Genomic DNA, 15,517 nt, shown 5'->3' with positions numbered 1-15,517 from the left:
GACAATCTCACTCTGTTGCCCAGGCTAGAGTGCTGTGGCGTCAGCCTAGCTCACTGCAACTTTAAACTCCTGGGCTCAAGCGATCCTTCTGCCTCAGCCTCCCGAGTAGCTGGGACTACAGGCATGTGCCACCATGCCCGGCTAATTTTTTCTATATCTGTTTAGTTGTCCAGATCATTTCTTTCTATTTTTTAGTAGAGACAGGGTCTCACTCTTGCTCAGGCTGGTCTCGAACTCCTGAGCTCAAGCAATCCTCCCGCCTCGGCCTCCCAGAGTGCTAAGTTTACAGGCGTGAGCCACCACACCTGGCCAACATGTATTACTTTTGTAATCAGAAATAATGTTATAAAAATAAAATACTTAAAAAATGTTTTGAGTTGGTAACTCGGAGTGGAATATTAAAAAAAAAAAGAAAAATGTTTATGATACAGACATTGATATTTCTGTTTTTCCTCAAGTGCCTTATTTTGGTAAAGTCCCAGGTAAGCTTCTAGGCACTGTATTGAAAATAAATCAAGTAAATCATTACACTAAAATTATATGTTGATTTTGCAAAAGTAGCAATCTTTTGTTAGACAAAATCACAGAGGTAAAATATGTGATATTTTCATGTTTAAAAATGAAACAAATGACTATTACAATTAAAATAATTCAATTAGCATATAAATGTATACATATAGGTAATAAAATTATACTGAAAATAATTAAATATAATTTTAAAATGTAATGTAAAAATTTAATAAATGTAAGGCAAAATTAATGAAATATTGAAATTGTCAAGTGCAAACCAGCTAGTTAAAGCTACTTACTCTTGCTTGAATGTCTTTCTTTCATTTGCTGTTTATATTAGCAAGATAAACTTTACACAATATTCAAATATTAATTAATGTAAAGCTTTAAAAGATTCCCAAATAGCAGGTAGATATTGTACAGGATCTTTTGGAATCTGATTCTAGGTACCATTAAGTTAGCTGGCAGTATGTAAGCAACAATCTGAATAACCTGTAAACAGGAGGGGGTAAATTCCAAGCAAGCCTGAATTAGAAATGCAACTCATTTCCCATCGCCCAGCTGTCTTGTTAACACATCTATGCAGTCTCCATCTAAAACCAGGTGCTGCTCCCAAAGGAGAAAACACTGCCCTCCAGTGGTCCTCAATGGAGAAATGGAAATAGTTTCAGGTACCATGATTGCAGCATTATATGAAACACAGTGTATTTATCTAGTCACATTTCTGGCTGTATTTCTTAAGCTGAAACTTATGTCTACAATCAAGCATAAGGAAAAAATTTCCAAAATACACTCTAATACGTAGGTAGTTACTCCAGTTAAATAGAAACATTAACTAGGAGGATTATGACTTTCTGACCCCAAAACTGACCATTTATTTGATCATCAAAATTGAATTAGGTTAACCACCTATAGTTTCTCATTTACCCGATAAGAAAGAAGAGATTTCATCTCTATGTTTCTCTTGTTGGCCAATTTTTTAGCTAAAAGACATTTAAAATTGTACAGCAGGCAGAACCCCAGGGGACTGAACAGTGTTCCAACATCCTTAAAGGCTTCCCATCACTTGAAAAACCAAATTCTTCCTCCTGTTTCTTAAACTAACCAAAGTAGGCAAAAGCAATTTTAAAAAGTCTTTGTGTCTAGCATTGGAACTTTCTCATATTTCACACCATTATATAAATGTCACTCTAACCTATATGTATCACAAATGCTACGCTAAATTAGGGCCAAATTTGCAACCTAGTTTAACTGGGTTTCCTCTTTTTGCAAATGCAGTTTTTGTGTCTGCATTTAGCAATGCATACAAAACTGTCCGTGTAGCTAACTGCTTCGAATTGCTAAATTTGAGGATGGATGTGTAGATCTCCCAGTCTTTATGTATGTGCCAAAGCAATCCTGTTTCTAGTCATATAAAGACTTCCTAATCAAATGGACCTCGACTACACTGCTAAATTCCTGGACTACTTCATTTACTCTTTTGGATTTAGAAAAGGGAAACGGAATTTTAAGAGGGGAAAGAAACAATTTGCAAACCTCCTCCATTCTTCATCCTTCAGAAACCAGAGTGGAGCCACATCACATGATAGGAGCATGGACTTTAGAGTCCCATAGCTCTAGGGGCTCATCCATTTCTAGCTATGTAACTTAAACTTAACCTCATTTTTCTCAGCAGTAAAACAAAGATAACAATGTTGGTCTCCCTAGGTGGTTATTATGATTGAATGAGGGAATGTATGTGAAGTGTCTAGCACAGAGAAAGGGCTTAACTAAGAAATTATTACTATTCTGTCACCATCACTTCTATTAATCCAATGGCCAAGTAAATTTCCTAGAGGTATGATTTTCTAAAATTAATCCCTATTTATCATCCTAAGTAATGGCTCCTAATTTACTATATGGAGTATGTCCTGAGTCCTCCAGATAAATTCTTTAAACAAATGCCCTGTACTAAGAGAAAATATTTTAACATCATATTGTTCAAATATAGCACCTTTAAATATGAATCAAGTTTTTCTTTTCTTACTCCCATAGAAGGTGGTATCCATTACATAGTCACCTGGATTCACAAAGTGCTTTAGGATTTTAGAAATAACAAACACAATAATCATAAAGGTGGTATAGTAATTATATATATTTGGGCATATTGCAGTAAATTCTAAAGTTTCTGGGCTTGACAGTATAAAATTCCACAACCATAATTATTCAGGTTATTTAACTCAACTTAGAAAATGTACATTTCAGAAAGAAAAATTGCTTCCTTTAGGAGAGTAAAGGACTATCATTTGAGATGAAGAAAAACTTACATATTTTAATAAGACACATGGTTTCCTCTTTTCACTAGCTGTGAGTATTAAGTTTTTATAGAGCCAAGGTCCACACCTACATCTTCTCCCTCTGTGTACACCTACAGCATTATAAAACGTAGTCTTTATCTGGATAATTCAGCAAGTAGTGTCTTCACTTACCACGACATCTCACTAATAATCTCATTATGATACTTTATGTCATACAACATAGAATCTTTGATTACTTAAAATAGTTCTTGTAACTCAGAGTCAAACTGCTTATAATTTAAAACAGTAGGATATATTGGTGAATTGAGAATGCAACAATCATTTGATAAATATTTGGTATTTATCAAACTCAGAAAATTTTGAGATGAAATACCATTTAAAGATAAAGCAAAGTAAGTACAGCTAAATATTGCAATAGTATATATGTGTTATATTGAAGCTCATGTATAAGCATTAACTATATATTAATAAATTCATAGAAAATAAACTTTGGTTATAGCTAATCTAAATCAATCTCAAAAATTGACAATTAAACATATGAATTTGTGATAAACATTCTGAATTTTAAAAATGCATCATATTTGTAACAGTGCCAAAATAATCTAAAGTCAGAACACTTTTTCTGGGTTTAATTATATTATTATAATTCTCTACCTTGACAGATGACAATTTTAGAACACTCTAAATACAATTTCTAGTATATGCACTAAAATAAAATGTAACAGATAGACAACTCACCATAGTATAAGTAACACATTCAAATTTAGTAATTTATTTTCCAGGTGGAAACCAGGCTTCTTGGAAGACTTCAAGCTATGCCAAATGGTCTGATTTCACCATAGAGGTAAGCACTAGAGGACTAAATTTACTTCTGTGTAATTTTTGTTAACTACATTTTACATGCAAATGTCTATACAACCATGTTAATGAAGTTATAGAGAAGAAAAGAAAGTTGGCATTCCCATTTTTCTGTTTTATTCAAAAGCAACTTTTCAATTGGCTTGCTCTATCATTTAAACTATTTTTTATTTAATTATAAGAAAATAGAAAAGTCTAGCAATGCATTCCCATTGTATCGCAAGTCCAGAAAAACAATGCCTTACTTATGGTTAAAATTTAGACTTGACATTTTTTTCTCCCATACTTTTATAGTCTTCAGAACATAGGATGCTTCTATTGGAATCAGACAAAAAAAGTTTTGTTAATCATAAATATTTAGAAAAGTGCAATCTACTAATCTAGAATTGGTTATTTAGAGGAAATAATTTTTTTACTTCTTATCCAGGGGCTCAAAATTTTCTGCACCCCAAATGGAATTGGACACTTAATTGACGGTTATCCAAAATCTTTTTTTCTAAGAAATATGAACAAATACATTTAAATTCTACATGATTGAATTTCCTATCAAAATGTTGATATTCAAGCTTCAAAGCCCATGTTGGCAATGAAAGCGTATGGTATACTTTCAGCTGGAATATTAATAGTCCAAAATTTGTCTCAGATTATGAGAGAAGTGCCCCTATAGGGTGTATGAAAAAGAATGTTTTAAAACTAAAGACACAGTTGATGGCAATAAAACTCAAAGTAATAACATTAGAAGTACAGATAATAAAAGGAGAAAAAGGCAGAAATAATGGTTGCAACTCTGCATTTATGGTACAGGTTACAGCCAGGATTGGATATAATCTCATCCCATAACATTCGGAAGAATAAAGCAAAATAAAATCGCCTTTGCCCTCACATACTAAAGGGAATCAGGATCTTGACCCAAATTTCAAACTCCTGGAACTTGGAAATATCTGTAAAACCCCTAACACCAAGGTTTTTGAAACCTGTCACATCACAGAAATAGGGAGATCTTCAACCATGGAAATATAACTATTAAGAATTCACAGATTATCTGAAACATTTGCTAATCATCCCCCCCCACCTCCTCCCCCTGCCCTGTGCTAGAGGGAGGGAGAAAAAGGGAGTGGGAGAGGAAGACTCAAAGCACTGGGGAAAGGCTGCTGTGAAAATGCCAGACCCTTCTTGGGGCTTAGGTTGTCAACCTAATCCCAGCCACAACTATCGTATGACTATATCAGGAAAACAGTGTACTTGTGTGTGAGAATTGGGGTGGGGTAGAGGGACCAGAATGTTAAGAAATATAACAAATTCATATGATTTTTAAAAAAACATTTGAGAGTGTTATGTTTATACATGCTGGGCAACATAAACCATAAACCTTGTTGGATTTTTGCAAACTGCTGCGTGAAGCATACAAATGACATTCCTGTCAATGAGAGGAAGAGACAGACAGAAATCAAGACAGATAGGCAGCACCCCCAGGACGTGAAGCTTGTTCCTATTGCAAGCTGTAGTGGAAGGAGATGATAACATCCAGAACAAAATGTCTTTCACGAGTATGTTAAAGCTCTTACTTTGTAATCTCTGTGTATAGAAAGAATGATCAATGAAAAGGACTTAATTCCCCCCTTTTCTGGAATCAAAATATAAGGGTTTTTTAGTTATTTTAAACTTCTTCCTGTAGAGCCCATTGTTGTGCTCCATGAAACAGACAAAACTCAGCAAGACAACAAAGACTTGATCTGCAGGAGAGAAGGTATTAAAGAGCAAGTCCTCTCCAGAGGGTAATTAATCCTTAGTCATTCATCTTAGAAGTCCCAGTTACACTTAAGGTTAACGTTCAGGTAGCTTCTTTCTATTTTCTTTAAAAATTTTTTTAAACATTTTTTTTTTGCAGAATGTTATACTATTAATTGCCAATTTGCATATGTGTGCAGCTGCTGTTTTGGCTCTGAACTCAATCCGATAAGCTTGCTGGAGGTATCGCAGAGCACTTGGCAGCTTTCCTATTTGAAAAGAAAGCCTCTCCCCACTACAGAACAGCTGATCGTCTATCAGCGATAGACCCTGATGGCGTGAATTACAATTACGCTACTTTTCACACTAAATCTGGGTGATAGCTACTTGGAAAGAAGTTTCATCATTTTTTACCACAAACTGGAAAAAGAATTACATGGTCATGCTGTGCTTTTAAAGGCAGTTTGGTTCACTTTTGTCTATTTAACACCTAATTCCAAGAAGTCCATAGGCATCCAGAGATCTGAATGGCGCGTAATGAATTCACTGTTTAGATTGAAGATTTTTAAAATCTACCTCAAATTACATTTATTAACAAGGCGACCAGGAAGTGTTAAAGTTGTTAGACGCTTCATTTATTAAATAATTTGTGGGTATTTTCAGTTGTCATATCTAGAGTCATGGGGTTTGCTTACTTTTTTTTAATTAGCAATCCAAAACAATGCTACTGCAATTTAACAATTCATCACATAATCTTGGGCTCTTCAGTTCAGCTGTTAATGTTAGATAATTCAGATTGTTATTTTGATCTGTTTATAAATGATTTTGGTTGCATTGTGCTTATGGGGAGAACTGCAGCAGCCCAGGCAGAAGATCTTTGCTCATCTTTTATCGCGTTGCTCAGGATAGCTGAGGGGCCTTCCAAATAATGCATTTGAGGAGTTAAGTTGAGGGGCTAGTGGGAGCAGACAAGTGATGAGGACACTAATAATAATTTGATTTATCATCATCACTTAGTTAATTTCATTATTAATTTACATTTCCTGTCTGGTGGGAAAACTGAAGAAGGACCTCTTTGTCAAAGTACATTTTATTAGAATTCTACATTTCTCTTCATTTTCTCTTTTTCTGGGACCTTAGAAAGTACCGTCTTTCCTTTTCTTGGAAGAATCCGCCAACCATCAGAAGATTTAAGAAGCCTCCTAAACATCCCTCTTTCTTCTCTCTCTCCCCTCAGCCCTCCTCCCTCCCATCTTGACATTTAAATCCATTTGTTCCAAAAAAAAAAAAAAAAAAAAAAACAAGAGCTAAATCCACCTCATGGAGCAGAAGTGGAACACACTAATCCTGACGTAGTTAACCTAAGAGAAAAATAGATTTTGTTTTCCTTTTTTAGTCGCTAGCTTTATTAGATTTCTCACTCTCACAGATTATCCGAAGACTACCCATTGATTGATCGCCCGTAGAGCTGCATTTGGTGTAAAGAAAAAACTCACAGCTTTATTGGCTCCCAGGAGACAAAACAAACAGAACAAGATATTCATATTAATGCAAACAATGCAACAAATGAGGGGAAGAATTGCGGGGCAGAAGCGAGGCAGCGAGCGGCCACCTCCCGCCGCGAGCCAGGGGTTCCCAGCCCGCGCGACCCGGGCGCCCGGAGCGGTCGGTCCCCCAAGCGCACACGGGCACAGGGGCCCCGGGGCCAGGCGCGCGGGCCGGGCCTCGCGGGTCCCTGCAGGGCAGCAGGGCGGATAGGCCGGCGCGGGCGCCCGGAGAAGGCCTCCAGGCCAGGCCTCAGCGGAGGGCCTGCCTCGCGCGGCCCTCAGCCCTGCGCTGTGCGGGGCTGGAAAGGACCTAAACTCCCTCCTCGCTTTCGCCTTCCGCTGTCCTTGCGCCTCCCAGGGGCCCGAGGCCCTAACCTCAGTTTCCCTTTACCGCTGGGTCAGAGGCGAGAGTGCAGAATCCGCCCCACCCACCTGAGGCGGCCTGGAAGCACAGGCAAGAAAGACGCCGGGGAACTCTGTGGAAAGGGGTAAGCGATGGGCTACGCATTCTGTCTTTTAAAAGTGTACGTTATCATGGAGGAGACTTCGTAAGCACACGTTTAAACACAACACAAATCATTGTATAATCAAAAGTGAGGGGAGTGGTATGTACAGCAAATGCTGAGAGAAATTTAAGAGGCACTGAGACTTCCCCTGAGGAAAGAGAAAGAAAGAAAGAATATTCTGGGCCAGAAAAAAAAAAATTAGCTCCACACCTAACCACTGCTCCACCCCCAAACTAGGGGAGAATGTGTTAAGACTTGATTTCATATCTTTTTAGTCAATGTGATGTTAAAAATAGGGTTGCCAAATATTTCATGGTGCATACATCTAGTAGAATATTATTTGTTGTTTGTCTGAAATTCAAATTTAACTGGGCATCCTGAATTTTTATTGGCTAAATCTGGCAATCCTAACTAAAAACTATTTCATTGAAGAAACCATACAAGAAACAAGGCTCATTGTCTGATGAAAATGATATTTGGGACATTTTTAATGAAACCTTGCCTTGAAGAAGAAAATAAGTTGCGCCTACGGCATATTTTTCCAAGAACATTGTGAGGTGGAGGAGGAAGAAATTACTGAAGCAATTTGGAAATGTCCTTATATTTGAGAAGGAAGTGGCAGTGTCACTGTTACCTCTTTGTTAGGAAATGGACCAGGGTCCCTTCCCTAAGGTGGGCTCACTGGGTTTCACCCATGGAAGTGCTCTGTTCCCATACCATAGCATGTCTGCAAGCAGAATGTCAGTCACAATGGTACCAATGTCAGAATTAGTGTATATATATATTTTTCTATATCTTTACTGTAGAGCCACATTACTCATTGGTATTTAGTTTATTTTGAAAGAAAACAAAGTTGGGGCCAGGCGCAGTGGCTCACACTTGTAATCCCAGCACTTTGGGAGGCCAAGGCAGGAGGATCCCCTGAGCCCAGGAGTTCAAGACCAGCCTGAGCAACATAGTGACACCCTGTCCCTACAAAAAATTAAAAAATTAGCTGGGCATGATAACTACACCTGTTGTCCTAGCTACTGGGGAGGCTGAGGCAGGAGGATTGCTTGAGCCCAGGAGTTTGAGGTTGTAGTGCCTAGGCAACAGAGTGAGACCCTGTCTCAAAACAAACAAACAAATTGGGACTTGAAAACTTTAAAAGTGGAAGGATAGAGTGGAAGTCTGCTTTGAAATTTATCAAAGCCTCTAGCCTAGAAATCCATCTTATCCAGAGTCTTGCAGATGCTGAAAGAAAAGGCTTTCAAAATGCCAATGGTAAAACCTCAGGAAAAACTAAACACAACAGTGGGCCTTTGCATATTAAAGTGTGTGTGAGTGTGAGGGCGTCACAAAGCTGCTTTATGGAGGGAGCCTGCTGCTTGCATTTCTTCCCCAGTCCCAGTTAGAGCTTTTTCAAGCAAGCTTTATCGCCCTCACTGATACTCTGGATTCCTGCGAGCTAGCCTTCCTTTTAAGCCAATTGCTTGAAGTGATATGAATACACCCACACTGGATGCCTGTTCATCACTGTGCTATTTAACAACTGCAAATGGGGAAACTATTTGTCTAATGAGTGCTGTTTTCAGTTGATTCACCAACACTCAAGGGAAGATAATATAAGGCTGAGACCTCCTTCTGAGCTACAAGGGCCATCTCAAGCTAGACAAGTGAAGGCCAACTCTGGAACCAAATGAAGTATTTGCTTGGATTAGACAACGTTTTAGTTCCAGATCAATAGTTTTAGAAAATACATAAACTCACTTCCAGTTCATACTGGTTTGCTATTTCTTTTTTCTTTCCCAAACTTTAACCTTTAGTTTAGAATTTAGATTATTTAAAAAGTTAGCATTGTGGTTTGGTGGTTATGGTGCAGTTTAACTTCATACTTTAGAGGTACAAATCCTTTTTACTTTCCCTCTTATCTTAGTTTGTGTCTCAAACTACAAAAATGTGTCCCAATACTCTCTCTTCCTTCACTGGAGCAGGCCTGAGAAATGTTTAACACCTGGTTCTTTAAGGTGCTGCTTTTCCCAGCAGAAATGTACTGGGGCCCTTGTTAGATGGTGATAAATTGACAATCTTTAAATAATAAACCCCACCCCATTGTCAGGTAATGTCAGGCTCCCTACCCTCTCTGTGGTTTAGAATAATGGTTAGTCTTTTTGTGTAAAAAGACTTTGGATATGTCTTAAGCTTTCTATGCGGCCAAGTACAAAGTCAGTGAAAAAGTAGACTTTCTTTGAGGTAAGGAATTATTATAGAAAATATAGTGGATTGAAAGGCAGGAGAGCTTGGGTTGCGTTCTAGCTATTTGAGTAGGTGTGAGGGACTCCTTCATCCTCTTTAGATGTAGTTTTTTGTTGTTGTTTATTTTTTGTTTTGTTCACACAAAAAGAAAGTTGAAGTAGGCATTCCTTAAGATTTTGTTATTTTAAAAACAACTATTCCTTGAATTAATTAATAAGTGATAACTCATTTTTTGTACACTCCTTCAAAAGGATATCAGCAAGATAGTGTTTGAATGTATTCATAGTAAAGCCCTGAACAACAAAGGATATGTGGGCACGCTCCAGGCTGTCCAGGTATTCTAGATTCCAAGGGGGGCATTCAAACGTGGGAGACTGGTTAAACATCAAGGGATTCCATAATCAGGTGCAAATTCTCTGGAGAAGTGTGAGTGACTTAAAGACAAATAACCCTTTATAGGCAGGACAAGAGAATAACAAGTTTGAGAATTTACTTCAGTCCTGTTTGGGGATTGAGGCCTCAGAAAGAAGAGGACTACAATAAAATGAAAACTAAAGCTATTTAGTAAATATATGTAGCATAATCATTCTGAATATTCTAGTGCTTGGTGCACATTAAGCCTATGAATTCATCCACAAGGAGCTCTGAGGCTGGAGGAAGTTGGCAGTCCAGTTGTAACTAGGTCTAAAAATGACCCAAGAAACTGGCTTCCTTATGTCCCATCAGTGATAGAGGTGACATTTCTTTTAATTTGAGGCCCTTCTTGAACTGTAAGCTCCAACGATCTTTTGCTAAACAGACTTCATTCACATTCTGAATCTGGTTTTTGTCTCACACATATTAAATTTTACAAAACAGAAAGAAACAATAGAGCTTATTAGGAAAAACTTGTTTTGAATAGTAAATTAAGCATAATGGAAATAGGCACATGTTTTAGCACGGTTTTCCCCACTTTTTTACCAATTGAACATTTACATCTTTTTCAAAGTGCTGTGATTTTCCCCTTAAGTCTTAAGCTGGCACCACACATGAGACTTACATCACTTGTATCTGCGGAGAGAAGTCATTGTAATACTGTGGCTTCCAAATGCATAGCCTTCTGAAAAAGAGTTTTAGGCAGTTACCCCTAAACAGTATTAATCAAATCATTGTGGCATTCTAAGAATCCTTAGACCTACCTAATTTCTAAGACAGTGTAAAATCAAATGGCAGCTCTGACTGGTTTCAAATTATGCCCTGTTCTCGGAGACTGGAAACCTATACATTCAGAGGTACACCTCACTACATGGTTTGTTATTAAGAGATATGCCCCAGGTGGAGGCATCTTCAAAGCCAATATATTTTCTTTATAACTGGTGTCAAATTGATGTATATATTAAAAAATCTTGGAAAATGATCTCAAAAAGGAAGTAACAGCCCAGTGAGCCATATGTTCAGGGAACCTAACAGGTTTCCATTGGGACCAAATTTCACTTCACCTTTTTGTCCTTATGTGCAAATAAAAACTTATCTGTAAATACACCATTAAAACAATCACGCAAATTTGTGAGGTCTGTAGACTGAGAAGAAATTACACTAAACCCATTAAAAACCAAGTTATTGGAAGGTGAAGAATTTGATTAGATATTAAAAATAACACAACATGGAATTGAACTAAATTTATTTATGCTCAATAGGTTCATAGGCTCAGGGAGATACACATTGCTTTTATGGAACTGGTTAATGAAGAAAAGGCTGATAAATAGTTAATAAATTGCTTAATATTGATGCTGATGGAGCATCTGAATCTCCAAGTTTACAAGAATAAATGTAAAGTTAAATTTTTTTACTGTTAGATAGGTTGCTATTTTAACAAATTCAGATTCCAGGGAATTTTCCAAATGCCAACTAATACTCTAACATTGAAAAGTCTGTGATATGCTAAGGGCAGAGGCCTGCTTAGTGGTTTCCCAAAAAGCGGAAACCAAAAAGCATTAACATTTATTTGTACAAAATCCTTTATGTAACTCTTCTAAGAATTTTCAGTTTAAAAACTTCTAAACATTCTGTATTATTTTAGTAGACCCTAATAATTTTACATTCAGCTGCTATTCTATTGGTATGCCTGGGCATATTCTAAAAGGAAAAAATGATTCAATCTGTGTAGTTTTCATATGACTAGGATCAATGATGATAGAAAAATACCAAAATTTACTCGTCTTTTTAATTTTATTTTTGTGTACTTTTATTGTGAAACATTACAGAGAAAAGTTGAGAAAACAGTATGAATGAAACCTTTGCATATATATGACTGAGCTTTATCAAACCTTTACATTTTAAATTGACTTTTAAAAATGAACAATTGTGTGTGTAAAGTTATGCAAAGGTAAGTGTCAGCAGAAAAAGATTATATTGCATAGATTATGTTTCAGCTACTTTCGTTTTCCATCTATGGCTTAGGGGAAGGAAATTTTATTATGTTAATTTTGACACCTGGTTAGCTAAATAGCACGGGAGGAGTTAGAAGGAATTGCATTCTCATTAAGTCCAAACTTCTACCAGTTCTCCGTGGCTGTGTACCATTTAATCCACTTAAGCCAAAAGAATGTCAATGGTTTTTAATCTCTAAAGATAGTTTATGTAAATTTGTAACGGTAAAATATTTTAATGGTAGGAATAAAAGTGTATTTTAAGCTCAACAATCAGCTTTTAAGCTCAAAAAGTAGGGGGAAGTTGTATCAGAACCTCAGGGTTGCCTCAACAGGTATGGAAGACCTTTTTCAGCAGAGACCCAGGTTCTGGTGGATTCTTTGTCGAGGGGCAGCCCAGGCGCTGCAGTTTTTGACCAGCTTCTGTCAGGCAAGAGTGTTGACAGGGGCAGCGAGGCAAGGAGCTGTGCTGCCAGACTTGCCCGGGCCCCCATCGCCCCCACAGTCTCCGCAGCAGGGGTCGGGTGGCCCGCTTCTTTAGAGGCCTTTCTTTCCCCATTGACAGTCCTATGCGGTTTCTCTGGGGGTCCAGACAGCCTGTTAGTCTAGTCTTGGGGTCAGGAGGTCAGGCCTTGGAAGCACAACTAATGCTAAAGCCCTTTATGTGCCTTCTCTGTGGTTATTTAAATCGTGTACGAGCAGTTGCGGGGGAAAGAGGAGGGTGCTAGGATCCGAGGGCCGCAACGCCGGAGACTTTGCTGGGGGCTGACCTCACGGACTTGCCCAGGCCAGCGGGGGCGGGCTGGGGGAGGCTAGAGGCCTCTGGGGTGGCGGCCCGCTAGGGCGGCTCTGCAGCCAGTCCAGGGCCTTTCTTGGCCTTTCTGGCCCTGCCTCTCTTCCCACCTCTGGCCGTCCCTCGCCCTTCCTGGAATTCGCTTGGCCAGCGCGTCCGATTCACCAGCAGAAACGAGGCTCTTCGGCCTCTTCTCCACGACCTGGAACGGAGAACGCCGGCCCTCGCGTCCCTCCGCAAGAGGCGCCCCGGGGAGTGGGCGCTGGGCGCAGGCCCGGCCCTCTGGCGCACCAGCACGGGGCTGCGCTCGGCGGGGCCCGCAGAGCGTGCCGCAGGGGGCTGCGCGGGGGCTCCGGGCCAGCTAGGGACGCGGCGGCGGTGGCTGGGTTCCACTCGCCAGAGGCGGGAAGGACGCGCGGGAAAGCGAGGGAGCAGGAAGCGGGTGGCGGCGGCGGCAGGCCCGCTGGAAAGGAGGGAGCGCCGCAGGCGGGAGGAGGGAGCGCGGAGGAGGGAGGCCGGGAGGAAGGAGGGAGCGCGGCAGGCAGGCGGAGGGAGGGCTGATTAGCATGCAGCAGCGCTCGCGCGCCCGGCTCCATTGTTTTAACACCTCCCCTCTCCTCCGCGCCAATCTGTCACCGTTCAGCAGGCGAACGCTGCTGCCTCAAATGCTGCTCTTCTCAAATGAGACGGATAATTAGTTGCCCCGCACGAATGCCGCACTCTTCTCACCCCTGATTGCTATCACCTTCTTGCTCCTGGCAGTTTTGACACCTCGTAATCAGCCTGCTGCTTTTTCTCTTTTCTTCCCGACTTCTGCTTCCCTCCCCCCTTTCTTCTTAGTTTATTTATTTATTATTATTATTATTTTAAATGCAATCCCGGTGCCTATTTGGGCGAGTCCTCCGCCGAGTTAACCTTCCGTGTATACATGTGTGCATATATATGTATATGTAAAACAGGGTGTTTGTGCGTGAGCGGGGAGGGGGGGCGGGCTGGCAGTTTTGCGGGAAACACTGCTTCCACGCGGAGAGACTTCTCTTCTCCTAAAGATATTTTGGGGAAGGGAGGAGTTGGGGAGAGGGACGGGTGGGGAGAGTTGGGGAGACCTCAATTAATGCTTTAAAGATCTCTTAGAAATTAACAAACTGGGGAGTCTCGGAATCTGCTGTCAGAAGCGTGTTTTCCCCTCTCTCCTCTAACAAGCACTGACAGTCTAATTACTGTAGCTACAAGCAGCTGTCGAGGCAGCAGCCCGGGAGAGAAGGCGCCACAGGCTCGGCGCACCCGGCCGGCCCCTGCACCCAGCCGAACCGCCGAGGCCCGGCCCGACTCGGGGAGGACGGAGAGGGGGGCAAGGCCCCGCACCCGAGAGCCCCGGCCGGCCGAAGGCGGGCCTCGGAGCCAGCGGACACGTTTATTGTTTCGTATTTATAAAGTCTTTACCTTGAAGGTTAAAAGATGTGAAGAAGAGAGGAGGGGACGTGGGGGGAGTGGGAAGAAAATCTTCTAAGCTTCCATCCACCCGTTTTCTACCTCCTCGAGCTCTCCCTCCCCCCGTGTTGGTAAAATAACCACGCAACCCAGGGCTGAGGGGGCGGGGTGAGCCAGGCTGGAGTGTAAGAAAGCAGATGTCCCCGCTGGCAGCAGCTTCAGCCTCCGGGGAAAGCTGCTCCGGGGGGGCCCTCCCGAGGACATTCACCTCCCACTTCTCAGGCATCCCGCTCACAACTGCCTCGCCTCGGCGGGGGTGGCTTCTTCAGACTCAGCGTTTCGCGTGTGCAGCTTTTTTACCTGGGAGCTGTTCTTACCCGGCCACGCTTAGCAGATGCCAAGAGCCAGCCTCTGCACGACTCAGCAATAAGAGACAGAGAGAGACCCGGCGGTGCCCTCTCCACCTTTCGGGCCCTGGCTAGCACTACCTCTGTAGAACGGGACAGAGGCCTGCTCTCCAGGCCGCTCTCCTGTCCCTCAGAAGATGGAGCTTGGGGTACCAATGGAACCCCAAAGAAAATGGAGCTCCTTACTCTTACTAAAAGTGGTGGAGGAGGTGGGGAAAGGGTGGACTGGAGGGGTCAATGGCACACTTCAATCTGAGTCACGTTCTGGGCTATAGAGTTTCCTCTGGTTGTCAGCAAGCTAGTAGATGTCAACTGTGTGAGAACGACTCTCCCCTTCTAGAAAAGGAGAGGGGAAAAAAGAATCCCCTTTCATGAGATAGGTACAGTGGTATAATCTGGCTGGTACACGCTGGGAAGTTTTTATTTTTAATTTTGTGTGTGTGCGTGTGGGAGGAGTGACAGGGGAGGCTGGGTGGGGGGTGCGGGGAGGGAAGAGACTTGGATAATTGTCTAGGCATTTCCATTCAGCCCCAGTGGCAATGAAAGAAAGATGTACATGCCTCAGAACCCTTCACAGTGAATACCTAATAATCGCTCTGTCACCTTGATGAGGAAGAGATGTCAATGTGATGTGCTTGGTATTCTGAGAAGTCAAGTCACCACTCTCATTCTTCCACAAGTTAAGGCTCTTCACTGTGGCACAGGGGCCTGCTCAGATTCCTCTATCCCAAACCCTCCAGCTTAAAACACTTGCTTCAAGAAGGCTTAAATTTGTTTTAGAGTTGCAAATCAACGTT

General features: G+C 41.2%; 2 long non-coding RNA genes across 2 annotated transcripts in view; one reads left to right on the top strand and one right to left on the bottom strand.

Moving 5' to 3' along the window:
- The window catches only part of LOC105819573, a 52,046-nt gene that overhangs the window by 23,329 nt on the left and 13,200 nt on the right, over positions 1–15,517 (top strand). Inside the window, exons 2-3 of the long non-coding RNA XR_001137965.1 lie at positions 957–1,181; positions 3,590–3,651. This is a non-coding gene — a long non-coding RNA (uncharacterized LOC105819573). The remainder of the gene's footprint in view (positions 1–956; positions 1,182–3,589; positions 3,652–15,517) is intronic.
- Positions 3,128–6,756, bottom strand: LOC105819574. Its single transcript, XR_001137966.1, has 2 exons — positions 6,711–6,756; positions 3,128–5,289 (listed from the first exon to the last, which is right to left on the bottom strand). It is a non-coding gene; the product is annotated as an uncharacterized LOC105819574 (long non-coding RNA).

Source organism: Propithecus coquereli, unplaced genomic scaffold, assembly GCF_000956105.1.
Source record: "Propithecus coquereli isolate 6110/MARCELLA unplaced genomic scaffold, Pcoq_1.0 Scaffold49, whole genome shotgun sequence".
Lineage (NCBI taxonomy): Eukaryota > Metazoa > Chordata > Mammalia > Primates > Indriidae > Propithecus > Propithecus coquereli.
The sequence above is the reverse complement of the archived record's forward strand: the minus strand, read 5'-3'. Positions and strand labels throughout refer to the sequence as shown.